The 15,469-nt window shown below is 40.5% G+C and overlaps 1 protein-coding gene across 3 annotated transcripts in view; it reads left to right on the top strand.

The window, feature by feature from the left end:
* The first annotated feature begins 418 nt into the window (after window positions 1-418).
* The window catches only part of htr4 (5-hydroxytryptamine receptor 4), a 142,757-nt gene continuing 127,706 nt past the window's right edge, over window positions 419-15,469 (top strand). For all 3 annotated transcript variants that reach the window (XM_055643018.1, XM_055643017.1, XM_055643016.1), the window contains exon 1: window positions 419-2,444. The gene's annotated coding sequence lies outside the window, so the exon portion shown is untranslated. The remainder of the gene's footprint in view (window positions 2,445-15,469) is intronic.

Raw genomic sequence — 15,469 nt, 5'->3', positions numbered from 1 at the left:
CCCCACCCCCATCCCCCCCCCCCCCCCCCCCCACACACACACACCCCAACATAAAATAACAAAAACTACATAAAAACACAGACAAAAAATAATAAAAACGCGGACAGGCTGCAGAGGCCGCTGCTGGCCAGAGCCGCGCCGCCTACCGGAATACCTTTTACCTGCGGTGTGACCAACTCACTGTACGTGCTATCCACGACTTTCTCAGCATCGTGGATGCTCCGGTATGAATCCAGCCGCAGTTCCAATCGTTCAATGCGGTCTGCCAGGAGCTGCAGCTGTACACACTTCCTGCAAACGTAATCACCAGGGACACCGACCATATCCCTGATCTCCCACATATTGCAGGCTGAGCAAACCACGGGGCCAATCTCCACTGACATCTTACTCCCAAATTAACTATATCAAATATTAAAAAACACAAAACTTTATCCTTTAAACTTTACTAATAAATACTGTACACTTAACTCCCAGAATCCTTAACCTGAAGGCAGAAATGTAAAAATGTAAACCCGGTCCGCTTCCACCAATCAGAGGCTTCCACCAGACTCCTTCTCTGGAAGTTTGCTGATTTTTGTGTCAGGTCCCTGGGCCTCTGTGAAAGCAAGTCCCGCGATGTATTTTATACTTACAGCACAGGTACTCCTCCCCTCGCACCAACGGCTCCCTGGGCCTCTGTGAAAGCAAGCCCCGCGATGTAAATAGGGGGGAAATGATTTATATTTGTCAGTAAAACAGACCAAAATCACCATCTAAAGGGGTTTGAAGATTTTTGTCTGAAAACAGTCGTTTGACAGGATCTCAAACAAATTACCAGATACTGATGGAAGTGGAATCCACATAGGCTTTAAAAAGGATGTGAATAAACATTTGAGAAACACTTAAAGTGCAGAGAAATTGTTCCACATGGATGTTGGATGGGCCTTCCGTGCAATGATTCTTTAAGGGTTCATTTTAGAAGACGAACTTAAGTGCAACTCAACAGGGAACATTGTAAGTCCATTTTGGCCCTTTGAAAGATTTCGACACATGGTTCATTCATTGGTGTCTCGGGATCAATGTCTTTTCTAATCGCCCCCCCATTAGATGTAATGTTGTTTATTCCGTCGGTTATGTGTAAGCCCCGGTAAAGTCCCAAAACCAGAACTGTTTTGCATGGTGGAAAATAAAATGAACTAAAATACTTGTTAAAGCAGGAAAGCGAGGTGGATAAATCTAATGGCGCTTCTTCCAAAATTGAGAGCTTTGAGAGCAATGAGAGAAAATTGACTTTTCTATCGTTCAAGTGGGCACCATGCAGAGAGGAAAGTGTTGGACCTTGCAAATAAACTGTCTTCGCATAACTGAAGGGTGGAACGTTCTGTTTCTATGTTGAAGCATTCCAATGAAAAGTAATGATTAACTTTTATTTCATTGAACGTCACGTGATGGCTTCAATTCAGATTTTCTGTGTGGCCATACATTCCCTTGTAATGTTTGTTGACGGAGAGGCTGATGCAAAAATAAGGCTCGTGATGTCTTAACCCCTCCAACACCACGACCTTATTTATCTGCAAGATTATGCCTGAAGTTCACCACTCACAGTTGCCACTACTCCGCCCTGTTGCTGGTCACTGAAGGAGCATGGTGTTCAGATTCTCAAGAACACTTCAGACGGCTGCGGAACCCTGAACACAAACACAAAGGAACTCTAGTGTCAGGTCAAGCACCGTTTGTGGAGGGAGACGGACAGACAACGTTTTGGGTCAAGGATGGTTCTCCAGACTCCTGTTTTTAACACGTCCTTTCCCTGTTGACGGTTTGGTCCGTGAACTGATTTTTAAAAATTCTGCTTGCATCAGCTGGAGACTTCTTTCCGAGTAAGTGAACGGCTGGGGCTGAGACAGTGCAAAGCTGCTGTTGTTATCTTCTGAGAGATACCCCTCTCTGCTCCTTCCATTTCGTGGTATATCTCTCGCTATTCAAAAGCCAAGAGACGTTTATTATCAGCCATCCCTTCCTTCCTCACTGATCCACAGTTACAGCCAGACAGCATCATACAGCTGGAGTACGCAGGGAAGCTCAGCTCTTTCTGTGTTTGCTGTTTGGATTGTCATGTTCCACGGGATGTTTCCGATCCAGCAACAAGCCCAGCTGCAAACTGACATTGCATTTATAAAATGCACACTCTCTAATTGAAAAGGGATCCTAGTGCCTTGAAAGACAACCCGGTTGACGTCCTCGGCAGAACGAGGTTGACTGACATTATTCCTACTACATGATCCAAGCAACTCCGCTCTTTAGAAATCAGTTATTTTGGGAAGCAGGCGGCTCCACAAATGAAAGATTTTTCAATTGTAAAGCTTTCTCCCGATTCTACCAATCGTTCTGAGAACTACGGACGGTTGTCATGAAGACATCGAGCATCTTGCAACCATAGTATGTCACTTCGCCAGACTGAAATGGTAAGTACTTACTCAATTTGTTGTGTAAAAGAACGAAATTGTACCGATGAAAGTGAGATGATGTTTACAGGGATAGTCGCAAACGGGAAGTGAAGAATGCAATTCACCGTTTCCTACTTTGCACTGCATCTGATTAAACCAATTAGATTAAGATCATCGACACTCCTCGCTGGCTTGTAACTGAGCGCATATACTCTTGATTTAGGCTTTATGGCTATATCTACAATAGAAATATACACTGCAAATTGAATGCAATTTAATTCCATCTGGGATTTTTGGAAAGTAGTTTGTACGTATGAATGTATCGTGATCGGATCTCTCTACACGTGTGACTCCGATTGAATGGAAGGGGGAGAATGAATAGTTGTGGATAGTTGTTTCAGCAGTTCAGATCATTCAGCTTCAGTGCATTTGGTCCCATCTCGAAGACGCCGCTAGATTCAATGCACCGCGCAGCTGTCTGGAATGCCGGGCATTGAAACATCGGTGAACTGTGCTTTACAGATTACAAAAAAGCACTGCATACTGTCACACGTTGAACGCAGCAACATTTAAACCCTGTGGGAAATGACAAGGGAAATGTGTCCACTAAACTCACTTAATGATGTTTCTACCCCGACCCAAGTGGCTTAATAGTTATTTGTGAAATGACCATATGAGCAGTGGAAAGCTATCTTTCAAACGGTGAACCACGATGTTCAACGATTTGGTGTATTTTTTGATAACATCGGAATGGAGGGGGTTTAGTGAATTGCGTTGGAGAACAGGACATATCCATGAGATGTGGCCAACGTTTCTTTACAATTCCTTACTCGTTCACCGGCCCATTTAGATCAATCAATATATAATTTCAAAGGATTAAAAATGATTTCCTAGCAGATAATTAGTGCGATTGGACACAATTCGCCCCCAAGGAGACCTTACCACAATGTGAAGTACTGTACCCCATGCTGTAATCGTAGCCAACTGACTGGTCTCTGGACCGCTTTTATTTGATAACCCTTTGTATATCTGACACCCGGGGCATGACACGCATTTCCAAACCTTGAGCTCATGTGCGCTTTGTCATTGTGCACTGCGTTCAAATTACTTTATTTTTGCATTTAGCCTTGGAGAAAATCCAATCTTTTTTAAAGGCATCATCTTTAAAGAGCTAATGTGAAATGGACATTTGAGAGGAGGCCCATTCCATATTAGTTTGTGCAATTACCAGATTAAACCCATTTCGAACAAGCCAATTAGACTTTGAGGGATGTATCTCTGCATTACAAACTTACCCTGAAATGTTGGCGGCGTGTGCTCTCTACCAGTATATTCAAAAGTGCTGTATTTCCCAAACCCACCGTCCTCACCAGCTGAAAGGCGCTGAAATCGAGCGCAAATCCGTGCACAATCCGCTGTATCCTGACTTGGAAAAGTATCCAGCTTCTGCAGCGCGCCTATCCAGCAGAAACTCTCGAAACTCCACGTTGTATCTGGAAGGCGATGGAGCGATAAACACCGCCGACACTGCCGCAAGAAGTCTGCCACACAACATCGCCTTCTCAGTCAGGCTCGAACGTGCGAAGAAAAAAAAAAACCCACAATAAACAGTCATTAAATGCAAGGGCACCAACTTGTGTTCCCTCAGCAGAAATACCAAGCTCTCGAATTCACATCTTCATGCTTAAAGGGAGGCAAAACAAATTCATGAAAGAGCGCATGGATGCTGCCTCCGGGTTCATTCTATTGACTACGGTATGGGTATAGCAACTAACATCTTGGCCAACTTCTCTTACCCCACACCTTCCCCTTGCCTGTTTCCACCAGCTATCTCTCTACTCCAATCTTGAAGGATCCCGCCCGAAACGTCGTCTCTCCATTTACCTCCACAGATGCTGCCCGACCATCTGTGTTCCTCCAGCAAACTGTTTTGTTTTGCAGATACCAGTGTCTCTATTTCAAGATTACTGGGCTGCTTATATTTTTCGCTTGCTGTTAGTGAGTGTGGAGAGGGGCGGGGTGCAGAAAACATCTGCTCATCTCCTACTTTAAAACTTGCAACACCAAGTTAACACGATAGTCTAAGGTAACGACACGAGCAATAACGAAAGGTGGAACTCAGCGGGTCAGGCGTCATCTCTGGAAAAAATGAATAGGTGACGTTTCGGGTCCAGACCCTTTTCAGACAATGACTATTGATTGTTGAAAACTTCGGCACATTGGGCGAATGATCTTGATATTTCCACACCTCACTGATGTGTTCTGGTTTAGTAATTTATGTAATGTTATTGAAGCCACAGGCGATGACTTGTCGGGATACAATCTGCGGTATGAAATATGCCACAAGAGTTGGCATTAAGGTACTGAGTTGCCCACAGGTATATAGGATAGGAATGGAAGAGAATTATGGATGGTAATGTGCGGGCAAAGTAGTGTCAAAGTTATTAATGGATCATTATGCCTTTTAAATTGTGCAGTGTGTTTACCGAGATAGCGAATTGCTAAAGTGTAACCCATTCAAGGAACCTGGGGCATTATTAATTGCTTAATTTAAAACCATTGGACCAATAGGTTTATGTACTGGATTATAAAATTCCTCAAATCGTGTTAGGTTAAAACTATGAGCAAACCAATAAAGGTATAAGTATTTCATACTTTATGCCCAATGAACTGCCAATCCAAATTACCTTGCATAACATGTGAGGAGTCCATTCAGCCCATCAAGCCTATGCTGGCTCTCAGAGCATTCCCATTGGACCTATTCCCTCAAGGCATGGGGGGGGGGGGGGGGGGGAGAACAAAGGAGGACGAGGCATGGGATACTTTGTAACTTTGTCAGTGCCCTTTATGTGGCGACTCTTTGTATACCTTGGGTACGCAAAATAAAGAATTTCACTGTGACTTGTCACATGTGGCAATGAAGTATTCGTTCACTTTCCCTCCTGCATGTCCATCAACTCCACCCTGATTTTTCCTGCTACTTACATACACTAGATATAATTTGCAGGTGCTATTTAATTCACCAACCAACATGTCTTTAAATGTTGAAGGAATCCAAAGCACATGTGAGGCAGGGGAGAACTTACATGGTTTTGGGGGAGATTAGGTCACTAGAGATATTTGAGGAGGGAGTAGATCATTATTTGAAAGATTGGGGAACTAAGGGCTATGCAGAACTCGCACTGAAGAGGAGTTGAAGCCCATAGCAGACGAGCCATAGTATCTTGAATGGTAGGGACAGGTTTAAAAGGATGAATGGTCAACTCTAGCTTCTACTCTTTTGAGTCCGTCCTTGTGTGCTGAAATCAAATGTAAGGTAGGCAACATCTTTTATCGTTTTATTTGTGTTTGCAGTAATGGAAATAATGGCTAATATTTGTGTTGTTGTTTGATTTTCTGCCTCATGAAACTTCCCTCGATCTTGAATAATTCATGGCCAGCTCCACATCAGTGCCTTATGCATTTATAACCTTTGTCTTTCTATGAGGTTTATGCTAATGCCATTTTCTGTCGCATTCACAATTAGACGGTTGGCAAAATAGGGAGGGCCTGAAGGTTGTGATCTATATATAGCAATCATTTTATGATTCCCTTTAACAATGCATCTAGAAAAGGCATTTAAGGAGGAAGAGTAGCTTTTCACATTTGATGTGTTAGCCATTCAGTAACTTGAAGTTAGTTCTTTTCAGCAGCTGTCACAAAATAATATATGAAGTAACAAGGTGAAATGGAAATCAATATATTCCATCGCATGCCAGATATGTGCCCTTTTGTACAGCCGCGAATGAACCCAATCAGATCAGTACCCGGTGACTTAAAAAAGATCCATTACTTCAATTTTTCACTTGTGTGTAACTATAAATCCAAGTTAATAGAAGCAGCTTGCCAGAATGTGGACTGGTGTTGAAACTTTGAATTAACACGAGGGTAGGTTTCTTGTGAAGAATTTAATTGTGAGATTTAGATGGATTGGCAGTCCATTTGAAAGTTTCCATTGAAGTGCGTATATTAATTTAATCACAGCACAAACAAGAACATCTGCTGACATAATAATGACAGTTTCTACAAAAAAAAAGCAAAATAATTTTTCACAGATGGTAATTTATTTCCTTGTCTTTTTGGAGCTCATGTTGAAAGCAAGAGCACAGCACATGAATTACACCCTCATATAAATCAGATTGCGTCCAGGTCAAGCTGTACTTCAGATGTATCCCGATATGGGCATGGAGGTGTTTGTGTAAATGTCATCCTTTGGCATTATGGTGTTGGATGGGATTTGCTCAGTAAACAACAGTTAAAAGTTTTGTCCGTGAAAACTTTGCAGTTTTGAGATTTGTGAAATGTATGAAATGAACAGGCTTTAAATAGTCTGGCATTGCTTTTAAAAGCAGCTCTTCTGTTTTACCAAAGGCAATAAAAATTACAGAAACCAGATGACACACTGAAACATGAAGTGAAATGAAAGCAATTACAAAATCTGCAAGTTTATCCTGGCACTTGCACTTGTTCTCGTTAATATTTCAGTGGGAAATATCAATTTCAATTGATGAGCATACCTGCAGGTAAATAAAATCACCTTCAAAATGATCTTGGGTCTGTAGAGTTGCAACAAAGTTTTATTAACTCAGTGACATTTACCTCATGAATTCCTATTCCATCCTTGTCAACTGCACTTAGATAGATAAGGAAAAAAAATATCTGGAGAATGTAGATGTAAATTTTAATAAAAGAAAAAAATCCACACCAGTTCCAACTATATTTTGCAGTATATAAAACATTATAGTCTATATTTTTGCAGTCTATAAAAACATATAAAGTAATTGGTCTGAATTTTGCAGTTCTAATGACAGCAGAACAATAATTGCTTGCAATCGTTACTCCCAGAAACGGGTAAGGCTTTGGAATTTCTGTACATGTTCAGTTAAATGACGAAATCCAGAAGCTGTCACCCGTGTAACGTGCTCTTTCACAGGGTATAGTGTGTTTTAGGCTTTCCAGTATATTCACCAGAAACCTGTAAATTTATTAGCAATTAAAATAATTATGAAATATTTCCACTGCAACAATATTACATGTTTGAATGAGGGAATTTGTAATCCTAAGATATTACAATTCCTCATCAGCAAACTCATATAAAACATAACTTTATGTGAGTGGGTTGTCATAGAGGGATATGTCACAGAAACAGGATCTTCAGCCCACCAAGTAATTGTACATGATAGATATTTCAAAATACTGAGTTTTACAATGCCAATTACTTTTTTTAAAATTTGCTTTTAAAATTCCAGCTTTGACAATTAACATATGTGTATCCCCCTATCCTCATTGTGTGGTCTGTACAGTGCTTAAAAATACATTAAAATATTGTGCATTTTGCTTGATTGTGAAAATGATAGAAAGCTTTGCCAGCTTGATGGAATCTTGCTAATGATAGGGATCGTCAGAAAAGATCTTCAAGGATCCAACATTGGTACTAAATCGTTGTTGAAGATCAGTGGCAAATACCATCACTTTTCTGATAACTGCAAAATGCAGGAACCAGAAATCATTTAATATAGCCGTTTGCAAAACATTCTTAATTATTTCAAAAATAGTCCAGGAATTATATAAGTATATTGTACTTTAAATTCTCAGTTGCTAACTAGACTTTCAAACCAGGGAAGGACTTGCACAGTGAATGGCAGGGCTCTGGAGAGTGTTGTAAAGATTAGAGACCTACAGTAACCAGTACCCAGTTTCCTGAAACTGGTGACACAGGTAAATAGGGTGGTAAAGAAGCTGTTTGGCATCTTGCCTTCATCAGTGGAGGTATTGAGTACAGGATTGGATAAGTCATGCTGCAGCAGTCCATGATGTTGGTGAGTCCACATTTGGAGTATTCTGAATGCCCTGCTATAGGAAGGACAACATTAAGGTGTAGATAGAAGCATAGCACCATAAAAACATAGGAATTAGGTGCCAGGAGTAGGCCATTCGGCCCTGCGAGCCAGCACCGCCATTCAATATGATCATGGCTGATCATCAAAAAACAGTACCCCAATCCTGCTTTCTCCCCATATCCCTTGATTCCATTAGCCCTAACAGCTATATCTAACTCATTAGATAGTGCAAGAAAAAATCACCAGGATATTACACACTCTCAAGAGCTTGAGTTATAAGGAGAGACTGAATTGGCTGTGACTTTTTTCCTGGAGAACAGGAGGCCGAGTGTTAACTTTATAGCAGTTTATAAAATTATGAGGGACACAAATGGGATGACTGGTCACAGATTAAAGAAGTCCAGAACTGGAGGGCAGAGGTTTAAGTGAGAGAATAAAGATTTAAAAGTGACACGAGTGACAATTTCTTCATGCAGAAGGTGGTGCAGAGGCGTGTACAATGATGACATTTAAAAGACATTTAGACAGGTAAATGGAAAGGAAAAGTTTAGAACGAAACACGGGCAAATGGGATGAAATCAGTTATAAAATCTGGACGGCAGAGACAAGTTGACCAGTGGGAATAAAGCAAGGAGAAAGTGAACTGAAAGGTTATGGATGAATAGTGGTATTCAGGGATTGAATTTGATATATTTGGAGATGATTTCTTTAGAGATCTAGTGTGACAAATTTGAACGGGGACTTTCTTTTTCAATTTTACTCTGTGAAATATACTAAGAAAATATTTCCCTTTTTTAAAACACACAGAGTATCTTTGAATTACGTTCACTCAGTTCCAATTCACTAAATGCACGTGCCAACACAAAACCAGGAAACAAACCCTATATTTTCAGTGTTAGCATGCTTCATAAATTCACCAGTGTTTAAGCTAATTATATTAGTGCTGCGGTTGCAAAGTTTTTTAAAATCTCTTGTATATAAGCTATCAATGGATTTTTATATCATGGAAAAATAGGTGACTGAATGAGTGAAGGAAAGGTTGAAATTGTCTCTCTCTGTTGCTAAGTCTATTGATTTGCTGCTGATACAATGCAATGGTCTGATGGAAAGAGAAGCTTGATGCTCTGCAGATAAACCAAAGAATGTGGTGAGGTAGTAGGATTTGTGGCTTCTGTAACATTACATTCTTAATTTCATTTGAAGTATTGGGAATAGCCTGACAATAAATTATAATGTGAAGAAAATATCACTTCATTCCTTATGTCCAACTCAAAGTCATTCCATAACTGTAAACCCTATTCAATTAATATAAACTGCTTCCTCTGCAAAACTCATTCGGGAAAGGGATTTAGATAGATAGATAGATAATAGATAGATAGATAGCCTTTATTTAAGTTGTTTCCCTTCCTTTCCTTGCCAAGTAGAGTTGGTAAGAATAAGATATTAAGAAAAATGGGTTGTGGAGGGGTTCTATGAAATGCAAGGGGTGAGTCAGAAAACATAGATGCTTGCCAGAATAGATAAATAAAACTTGCAGACCAAATAATCATATTCTTTAAACCACTGGAAATCGGTGACAGCATGCAGCTTAACAATTTATAAATCATATATTGGAGCATCTGTGGTATAAGCAGTGTGAGTCATAGAAAATTGCTCCTTAACTGAGTCAACGTGACGTATGGCCCATGCAAGAAATTCACCTTTATGATCTTTGAAATGAAAAAGAAGAGATTCGCACGATGAGATGCAGGTAATATTTGATCTAGATAGCTTTTATTTATTGCTTTTGGATCAAATGATTCAGAGTGTTCCATGCAAATAAATAAAATACATTTATCAGTGAACACGGTCATTACATAGGCACTCCACCACAGGGGATGTGATTCCCAGGTGAGGGTGTGAGCCAGGTTTGGCTATGCACAGTGGTTGTGAGGAGATGAATTAACATGTTATGTATTGAGCTTTGACAGACATGCCTTCTCTTTTGGTAAAACAATTGCAGGAAATGTTCACATCGTAGATCAGAATCTGTTCATTTTGTAAGCCCCACGGTTCTTTACAAAACTAGCAGATTATTTCACAAAACCAAGGGATAATTGGCTATTCCATTGGCAACACTGTCTCAGAGACTGGAGGAAAACCAGTGAGAATTTATAATGGGGAATAAGAAAATGGAAGAGGAATTCAACAATTACTTTTCATCTCTCTTCACAAAAGGATTCACACATCGTAGATTTCGTTTTGGGGTTAGGGTTAGGGTTATCACTGGCATGTACCAAGGTACAGTGAAAAGCTTTGTTTTTCATGATATTAATTCAAATCAAGTCAAACTCAAATACAATAGTAGAGCAAAGGGGAAGATACAGTGTGCAGAATATAGTTTTCAGCATTGTAGCACTGAAGCTCCTACAAGATATGTCAGAGCATCTAGGGTTGAGTGCGAATGAGAAACTAAATATTGGTCGACAATAGTACTGGAGAAGTTAGACCTTAAATACAGATAAATCCAAAGCACCAATAATTTTCCAGAATATTTAAAGGGATGGATTTAGAGATAGTCAGGTTATTGTCTTCAAATGTTCTGTAAATTCTGAAATTACTCCTGTTGTGCTGCTGCAAGTAAGAATTTCATTGTTCTATCTGGGACATATGACAATAAAATATTCTTTACTCTTGACTTGATCAAAATGTGGTAAATATGGCCTCACTATTTAAGAAAGAAAGTCGAGAGAAAAATGGGAGCTGCTGATCAAGTGAAGGAAAGTATATTATCATATGCACAAGTATGGTGAGGTGCTGGTACAAGAAAATTCTTGTAATCTGTCAGTGGGAGGGAATTTTATGGAATCTATAATGGAATGCAATGATACAACACCTTCAAAAGAATAACAGGACTGTGAGAGCAGCCAAGGATTTATCAAAAGAAAATCATATTTGGTACAAATGCTAAAGTTCACTGAGGATGTGACTAATAGATCTTCGGAATATGTTCAATATGGTCCTGCACAGGTGGTTGATCAGCAAGGTTGGAGCACATGGTATTGTGGAGAATAGACTGGCATGGATTGTAATTTGGTTATTGGACAAAGAGCAAAGAGATTGGACTCAGTTAGTGTTCCTTGGCTATTGGAGAACTACAGGAAGTGGTGCCTGCGTCATAAATTCATTACCACCTCTTCCTACTAGTTTGACTGTTTGCAACCTTGTATCCCATCATTATCACCTCTTCCCCAATCAACAATGGCCCATTACAGGCTCCAACATGGTCATCTGTTGCCGGCCCTGATTTGTTCTGGCGATTTCCTACCACTAGTTCCACTCCATCCTACTTTTAGTCTGAAGAAGGGATCCAACCCAAAATGTCACCCATCCTTTTTCCTCAGAGATGCTGTCCGACCCACTGAGCTACTCCAGCACTTTGTGCCTATCTTTGCTATATACCAGCATCTTACAAAATTCTTAAGGGGTTGGTCAGGCTAGATGCAGGGAAGATTGTTCCCGATGTTGGGGAAGTCCAGAACAAGGGGTCACAGTTTAAGGATAAAGGGGAAATCTTTTAGGACCGAGATGAGGAAAACATTTTTCACACAGAGAGTGGTGAATCTCTGGAATTCTCTCCCGCAGAAGGTAGTTGAGGCCAGTTCATTGGCTATATTTGCGAGGGAGTTAGATGTGGCCCTTGTGGCTAAAGGGATCAGGGGGTATGGAGAGAAGGCAGGTACAGGATACTGAGTTGGATGATCAGCCATAATCATATTGAATGGCGGTGCAGGATCTAAGTGCCGAATGGCCTACTCCTGCACCTATTTTCTATGTTTCTATGTTTCTATCTGCAGTTCCTTCCAACACATCAGTGTCTATCAACAATTTAGCTGATGGAAACAAATGTCAAATTTCTAAGTTTGCTGATACTGTACTAGGGGGTTGTGAGTTTGCAGCAAGATGGTAACAGGAACTAAGGGGATATGACAGGTCTAGTGAGTGGACAAAAACATGGCAGGTAAATAAAATGTGGAAAAGGGTGAAGGTTTCAACTTTGAAGCGGATGGCGGAAAAACAGAGTTTAGTTAAGTAGAGATGCATTCTGAGGCTTTGTGTTAATGATGGCATTGACGTTTTGATGAGACCAAAGTGTGTTTATATGCAAGTCACTGAAGACCAAAATATAAATGTTGCAGGCAAATAGGATATTAGCCTTTATTGCAAGTGGATTTGAATTTAATCTTAATGTAATTCTCTACAGCCATGATAAGACCACACCAGGAGCATTATGTGCAATGTTATTATCTTTATCTAAGAAAGGGTGTTTGCCTCAGAGGGAATGCAGCAAAGATTTACTGGTTTCAGGGATAATGGGTTTGGCATATGAAAAGAGATTGTGCACATTATGCTTGCAATTTTCTATCTAAAGCAACAAAATATATTAAAAACTGTAGAATTATGTTGAAACTGTAGCTTTATAGTCTAAATGGAGAAATTATGCTTTCCCGGGCTGAGGAATTCGGAGCCAGAGAGTACAATTTACGAATAATGGGTAGGCTGTTTATCATAAGAAGAGGAGAAACTTTATAAGGAATTCATTACCGCAAAAGGTTGTGAAGACACAATCATTGTGTTCAGTCGAAACAGACATTGAAAGCTTTCTGATTATTGGGGTAATCCAAGGATATGTGAATGGTAGATTCAGTGGTGACCTTTCTTCTTCCCAAATCGAAACATCACGCATTCTCTTTCTCTCTCTCTTTCTCTCTAGAGATGCCGCATGACCCGCTGAGTTACTCCAGCACTTTCTGTCTCTCTTTGGTGTAAACCAGCATATGTGGTTCTTTGTTGGTACAATATTGGGAAGGTGATGTAAAATGGCAGAGGAAGATGGTCAACCATGCTCACAATGAAAGTGGAGCAGGCCCTAGTGGCCCGATGGCCTACCTCTGTCCTTGTGCCTTATTGTTCTCATCAGTTCAACTAATAGCATGCTATATTGAGAACATGTAGAAATGGACAGAGGACATTTCATTCCTGTATACCGCTCACAGCCAACAAACCGAGATATATCCTCTTCAACACTAACATTATATACACATACCAGCTGGTCTAGCACATTCTAAAAGCAGTACATCCAATGTTACAGTAGCTACATAATTTTTATCTTTTATTCAATGATTAAAAAAGGAAAAAATGGGAATAATTATTTACTAATTTGTTGCCTTGGTCCTGGATCATGACGCTGAGGTAGTTGCTTTAAAAACAATTCTATAGGGTTAACATATCTAGAACATATAAAAGTTCAGCACAGGAACAGGGCCCTTTAACGCATTATATCTGCAACTAACATCTTGCCAAGATAAACTAATCTCATCTGCTTGCACATGATCTGTATCCCTCCATTCCCTGCATACCCATTTGCCTACCAACAAGCCTCTTAAACACCATTATTATATTTGCCCAATTGACAGTGGAGGGAAATATAATAACCAATAAAGTGCCTGCACACCTCCTTTAAATGTTACCTCTTTTCACCATAAAACTATGACCTCCAGTTTTTGATATTTCCACCCTAGATAAAAAGTTCTGACTGAATACTGTATTTATGCCCCTCATATTTGTATATACTTCTAATTATGCCTATTTAGTTATCCTGATGCCAACTTCCATCAAGCAGATCTCTTCATTGCTCTTCCTGAGACTATATCTGCTCCACTGACATGAAATATTCTTCCCTTTTATAACCTCCATGATCTTGGGTGTGTTGTATGTTGAGTCACCATCGCTTTGTGTTGCATCTGCTCTTGTTCCAATTAGGCTGCATCTTCACTGAGTCTCCAATTCCAAGCAGGGCAGGTCTTTAGTTCTTTTTTGATCCTTAAAAGCTTTCCTTGCGTCTGCTCTTCAGAGCTCTCAACTTCTGGTTATGATCTATCCTGCTTCTTTAATTGTTTCTCCTTCTCCAAAGACCACTGTTATCTGCTGTGATCCTTACCACACTGAGTTATTAAAGTGCAGCATCTAACCTTCACTGAAAATCCTTGCCAATGGTATATACGAGGATGTAATTAGGAGCGTGGATAGGGGAGAACCAGTGGATGTGGTGTATCTGGACTTCCAGAAGGCTTTTGACAAGGTCCCACATAAGAGATTATTATACAAACTTAAAGCACACGGCATTGGGGGTTCTGACTTGGATAGGCTGGTTGAGTGGGCAAATGTTTGGCAGATGCAGTATTGATGTGGATAGAGAACTGGCTGGCAAACAGGAAGCAAAGAGTAGGAGTAAACGGGTCCTTTTCACAATGGCAGGCAGTGACTAGTGGGGTACCGCAAGGCTCAGTGCTGGGACTCCAGCTATTTACAATATATATTAATGATCTGGATGAGGGAATTGAAGGCAATATCTCCAAGTTTGCGGATGACTCTAAGCTGGGGGGCAGTGTTAGCTGTGAGGAGGATGCTAGGAGACTGCAGGGTGACTTGGATAGGCTGGGTGAGTGGGCAAATGTTTGGCAGATGCAGTATAATGTGGATAAATGTGAGGTTATCCATTTTGGTGGTAAAAACAGGAAAGCAGACTATTATCTAAATGGTGGCCGACTAGGAAAAGGGGAGATGCAGCGAGACCTGGGTGTCATGGTACACCAGTCATTGAAAGTAGGCATGCAGGTGCAGCATGCAGTGAAGAAAGCGAATGGTATGTTAGCTTTCATAGCAAAAGGATTTGAGTAAAGGAGCAGGGAGGTTCTACTGAGGTTGTACAGGGTCTTGGTGAGACCACACCTGGAGTATTGCGTACAGTTTTGGTCTCCAAATCTGAGGAAGGACATTATTGCCATAGAGGGAGTGCAGAGAAGGTTCACCACACTGATTCCTGGGATGTCAGGACTGTCTTATGAAGAAAGACTGGATAGACTTGGTTTATACTCTCTAGAATTTAGGAGATTGAGAGGGGATCTTATAGAAACTTACAAAATTCTTAAGGGGTTGGACAGGCCAAATGCAGGAAGATTGCTCCCGATGTTGGGGAAGTCCAGGACAAGGGGTCACAGCTTAAGGATAAGGGGGAAATCCTTTAAAACCGAGATGAGAAGAACTTTTTTTCACACAGAAAGTGGTGAATCTCTGGAACTCTCTGCCACAGAGGGTAGTCGAGGCCAGTTCATTGGCTATATT

Source organism: Leucoraja erinacea, chromosome 11 (assembly GCF_028641065.1).
Source record: "Leucoraja erinacea ecotype New England chromosome 11, Leri_hhj_1, whole genome shotgun sequence".
Classification (NCBI taxonomy): domain Eukaryota; kingdom Metazoa; phylum Chordata; class Chondrichthyes; order Rajiformes; family Rajidae; genus Leucoraja; species Leucoraja erinaceus.
This window is presented reverse-complemented; position numbering and strand designations above follow the sequence as displayed.